The sequence below is a fragment of the Schistocerca piceifrons genome, chromosome 5 (assembly GCF_021461385.2).
Source record: "Schistocerca piceifrons isolate TAMUIC-IGC-003096 chromosome 5, iqSchPice1.1, whole genome shotgun sequence".
NCBI lineage: Eukaryota > Metazoa > Arthropoda > Insecta > Orthoptera > Acrididae > Schistocerca > Schistocerca piceifrons.
The window spans coordinates 323575245-323581244 of NC_060142.1; positions in this window are offsets into that span (position 1 = coordinate 323575245).

Here is a 6000-nt window from a genome sequence, read left to right on the forward strand (position 1 = left end):
ACAATGAACTGTTCTGAGTTTCTCTTTGTTGTGCGGCCAATTTGAGTCCTTGTATTGTTACGGAGAAGGAGAATATCGTTTGCATTTTTGTGGCGATGAACATCCTGATGTTGTTTCTTCTATTCCCTGATGGTAACACAACATAGTTAAGAGTTAAACGTTGCAAAATAAGGGAGGACATCAAACAGAACAACCGCTCCAAAATGCCCAAAGACCGTTGCCATTAATTTACCCACTGCGGGTGGTGCTTTGAAATTTTTCGGAGGAGAGGTGATGTACTGCCCCCCTCCCCCCCCCCCCCCCGCCCCGACACCCCCATTGTTTATAGATCGAATGGAAGGAGATTCGCCTGTGTTAGTCTCATAACGGTCAAGCAATTCTGCACAGATGGTCTTCATCGATCTTTATGGTTTTCTGTTTGGCAGTGAGGCAACTGGTGGCGCCACACCTTCGAGTATCCCAACTGGTGGATCAGAGTTTCAGCACTACCAACAGAGGCGTCCAGTTGTGTAGCCAGGTACTTGATTGTGCTCTGTCAGTCTCCTCGAATGAGAGTATCCACCTATGCCAGCTATGCAAGAGTCACGGCTGTGTGCTTCTAACCGGCTAGTGAAAGATCGTTCAGACTTGTACGACATTGTTGTGATGATGATAGCCGACACGCCCAACGACTCACCACGCTTTTGTTCACTGGCAGGTCTCCATAGACATCTGTAAGCAATGCCCTGATATTCCAATAAAAGAAACCCACTGACAGTTTACTACTTGAAATATTTTGATGGCTGCTTATATCTCTGCGACCTATAGGAAATACACGAAACTATAGGAGCGGGAGTAGTAATATTCCACAAAGTTTGTAACCTCCTCACCGTAATTTAAAAGGAAATAACAATACTTAATACAAATGGGAGCCGAGTGTAACCTCCCCACAAAAATTTGAAAGAAAGAAATATGACAATATTTAATTATGAATCCTAATGGACATTGCGCTAAGCGTAACCTGCCCACAATGAAATGTACTGACAATGGCAACAAAAATGTGAAATACGCAATCTGACTCGAATATAAATCCTTCAAAAAAAATTAAAGTCCATTCAGTGATAAGGAAATTCAATTAAACCGAAACATCGGTCTTTGGCCCTGTGTAAAACAATCAGAGTTAAAGTCTTACCTCAGAATAAATGGATGTCACATTTCTGCTCTTATCTTTCTGCACGGCTTGGAGGAACTGCATTGCAAATGATAATATTCCTTTTTTCTGTGATTTTACTGAAAATTTTCTTTAAAAGAAGTGGAGTGAAATGGGAAGTGCAACGAAATCTTTAGTTCAATAAAAATTAAATTTTTGAAAAAAAATGCTTTTGAAATAAAAATTATTATTGGGGCACTTGTTAGAGAATAATTACAATAAATAAATTTTTACATTATCTAATGATTATATTAATTAACAGTATACCTTATTCAGCATCTTGACCAGTGTTGCCGACCGCCTACATCACCCGCACTGGACTGCTATCACTGACCTACCGCTCTGCATGACGACTACTAGCGTACTGCACGCCACTGAACAGAGCTACTGCTCGCGACCACTACTGACAGAGTACTGCTCTCAACTAGACAGAGCTACAGACTCGCAACGACTGACTGACAGACTGAGAACCGCTCGCAACACTCGCGCGGTCAAGCGCATACTCTCTGGTCACAGATGCTACAATGCCTCGCCATCGCTGCTGCGTTACATACGTGTTTCATAACCCTCCACTGGGGGGGCAAAAATTTGGCAGCGATGGTGAGTCATTTGGACTTGCCAATCGCGGCAAAATTTTTTAATTAATTAATAAACTTCTACAATTTACAGAATATTTAGATGTAGTACATAAAGTAAATGTTGTGCACACGCACTAAGTACAAGATATATCAGACAAAGACAAAATGTGAGTACAAAACATAGTAACAAATCAGAAAAATGTATATACAAATTATTTGACAGATAACAAAGTGCACAGGCACTGAAAAAATTCTTTAGCATATTCAGAACAAATAAACAGACTGGCAAAAAATATTATGTTGACAAGTGACATGAGTGCACATGCACTGCAGTTGAGAACATATCAGTAATTGATGAAATGTATGTACAATTAGTAACAAATGGCATAAGTGCATTCGCATTAAAGTATTGAATATACAGAATAGTAGAAAACATATTGAAAAATGAGATAAGTGTACAGGCACTGAAGTTCAGTAGAAAACATATTAACACCTAACAGAAGTGCACATGCACTGTAGTTCAGAACATATCATAAAAATAAAAATGTATATACAATATAAAAGACAAGAGTGTACATACGTATACTGTATACTGTACTTCAGAACAAATCGAAAAATGTCTTTAGCATTTTCGCAATAAATAAACATAATGACAAAAAATCATGTCCAAAGTGCACATGCACTGGAGAAATGTCTTTAGCATTTTCACAACAAATAAACATAATGGCAAAAAAATCATGTCGACCAGTGCCACAAGTGTACTTGCACTGGAATTCAACAAATCGAAAAATGTATAACCTATGAACATAAATGATGTTACCAAAAAAAATTTTTTTTTTCTTTATGTGACAAGAATCAGGATAGGAAAGGGAAGGATTGCATCATGGTTGTAGCACTTTAGATTGCACACAGCTGCTCTGAAAGTCCATATCTTTCCACAGAAGTGCAACACCAAGTGACACAACTTGAAGTTCTTTTCCCATCAGAATTTATCAGCGTACCCAAGACACTGAATTGTCGTAGTAATATTCCATGTTTTCATTTTGGCAGTACATTAGGTACACCAAACAGTGCGACCATAATAACGTCTTCATCGCTCACGGTGGTGGACAGCATGTCGTGTCAACACCACGCTCTTACAAGGCGCACCAACGTAGAATTAGTGCAAAACCAAATATAGTGCTCCATGATCACTAGGATAAACAGGACAAATGGACATTGCAGTAATTCAGGGTAGTCAGCTTATGAGGTGAAGGACATCAAGTCACATAATATTGACAATTACAGACTTAATTAGCAGTTTGTGGCATTCATAGCCCAGTTATTGAACATTTCTGTACCAAGTATGTAGTATTACAGAAAAATGTTCATTAATTGTTTTACATAGAATCAGTAGCCTTCTTTTCCTGGTTACAAAGCATTATGAAATAATCGCATTCTTTTCAGTTACAGAGTGTAATTAAGAATCATTAACCTTCTCCTAATTACAGTTAATTAATCATTTGTCATTCCAATAATAATCATGAGCCTTTTCCTAATTACAGTTAATTAATCATTTGTCGTTAATTAATCATTTGTCTAATTACAGTTAATTAATCATTTGTCGTTAATTAATCATTTGTCATTCCAATAGTAAGAATTATTAGTCTTCTCCTAATTACAAAGCATTATTAAACAGTACCATAGTTAATTAATTATGTGTCATTCCAATCTATTAAGAATCACTAGCTGGTATCATGGGTAATCGTATTACAATAAACAGTGGCGGTCCTTGGCCAGTTACAAAGTATATTTAGTATGACAGAATAATGTTCATCAGAAGTCTTAGTTGAAAAGGAGAGTCAATTATTGGCCTAGCATTAACATAATACATTGAGTGATACAAATTATTGGCACTCATTGGCCATTAACCAAAACATGAAAACTCAACATGGGAAAAAAAGGGCTAATTAATGGCATAATTAATAACAATTCTTCAAGTGACATTAATTATTGGCACTCAGTGGGCAGCAAGTATTGAATAGAATCATCATTCAGTATTATTCAGATTATTACGAAGTCATTATTAAAAATCAGTTAATTACAGTCATAGCATTAATAATCACAGGCATTATAAGTAGTCTCATTACAATAAACAGTGTTTCTCCTTCAGTAGTATTCAGATCATTACAAAGTCATTATTAAAATCAGTTAATTAGTCATAGCATTAGTAATCATAGGCATTATAAGTAGTCTCATTACAATAAACAGTGGCAGTTATTAACTAGTGACAAAGCATTATTTTAAATATATACTTTTTTTTGTCTCATTAAGAAGTCATTACTCAAGTGACATACTATTCAGAGCTAATCAGTATTATTCAGAATTTTCTCAAACTGGTATCACTATTTGGGACTGGTAATACATTTTTTTTGTTAGCAATGCATTGTGTTGAGATTGATAATTAATTGCTGAGGCATAACACTATTTGCTTTTGACCTATTGCTGCAAATGAGGATAGGTAACGTCATTCGTCATGAGTCAGCTGTAGCAAGGCTATGCAACAAGGCAGTATATGTGATCACATTCATAAATGATAAACACAAATGGGTAAAAAATAAAAATGCAAGTACTAGAACAGGTATAATAAGTAACAGGTTTAGCAAGTATCATGAAAAGCTTCTCTTGAAAAAATACAAAATGGATTATTGACCTGAAAGAAGAAACGCATTAGTATGCTGAAAAGTAGTGAACCTCGAATTAACAGGTAGTGAAATGTGTATAAAAATGTGTTCCATAGCTGTCCTTTCCAAAACTTTCTGTCATCCTACTATGCAATGTAACACCTGCTGTCAAAACAAACTGCAACAAATACTTAAATAACTATGTAGCATAAATACATAACTTCAACATTATCCTCATCTGTAAAGAAAAAACTTCATTATCAATACCATCATAACTTCATTATCATCATCACCTGTAAAGAAAAACTTCATTATTCATAATACCATTTCCTTCATCATTATTCATCAGTATTCATTATCATCTGCAAAAAAAAAATCACTTCATTACTCATTATACAACTATTCCTTATCTCTAGCATATTTCATCACTAAAACTAAGATGTGTAGTTCTGTCTGACAGCCTGCATCAATTACCTTGTATTCTGAAAGAAAAAATTAGTTAAGACTGCTATTCTATGATGAGTATAGTATATTCTTGTTAATGCTTGTTAATCCTGATCCATTTACTCTTCCTCATAAAGTTATTGCATCTCCTTTCGTTTATTCCGTAGGTGAAATTCCCATTTCTGTTGAATTTATTTCTTACATGCATCATTTCTTTCTGAAATTCATGAACAAAGATTAATGTCCTGCATTTAAATCATATACCCACTAAATAATGACTGGTTTATGGTAACATACATAAGCATACAGCATATCATGACAGAAAACGTAATATGTCAAAGAAATTGACAGTGTTCAAAGCTAAAAATGTACAGAGAATATCACAATGCAGCAGCAAAAAATGTAAAACAGTCACGATGTTGAGATGTCATAAGGCAAAAAAAAATGTCAAAGTCAACTGGTGTGTGTTATATCTTAGCTATTTCACAATGCATACAAACAAAACATGTAAACAATCGTACATAAAAAGACAAAAATGTGACGTTCGTTGTGTTCAGCTTGTATGTAGTGTAATTAATCAAGGCGAGAATTAAAGACTTTAATAAAAAAAATGTAATGAAATTAACATGTCATTAGCTAACATTGCATAATTAGTCATAAAATACGTAAGTGTGTCTGAAAAAATATGCACGGTCTGATGTGTAACGACAAGAAGAGCGACCTGCTAACCTTACCTTGCCGGGCACTTGCCAAGAAAAAAATACGATAATCATCAGTAATTAGTCAGGTGAATATAATTGCATTAGTAAATGGCATCATAGTGTGTTGAATCATAAAGTGTCTTCATTCAATAAACGGTTTAATGTTTGAGATATGGTGATTGCCTTTCGATTTTCTGGTTCTCAAAGTTTCGACGTGTACAACATTGGGGTGAGGGATGCTGCGAATCCGATATGGACCTGCGTATAGAAGTTCAAATTTACTGCACTTACCTTTTAATTTGCTGGATAAATAGTGTGTACGTACTAGTATCTTCTGTCCAACGTGAAAGACGCGGTGTGTACAAACCTGTTTTTGCTGTCTTCTCCGGCGCTCTGCGGCACGTTTGATGTTGTTCAGCGCAATG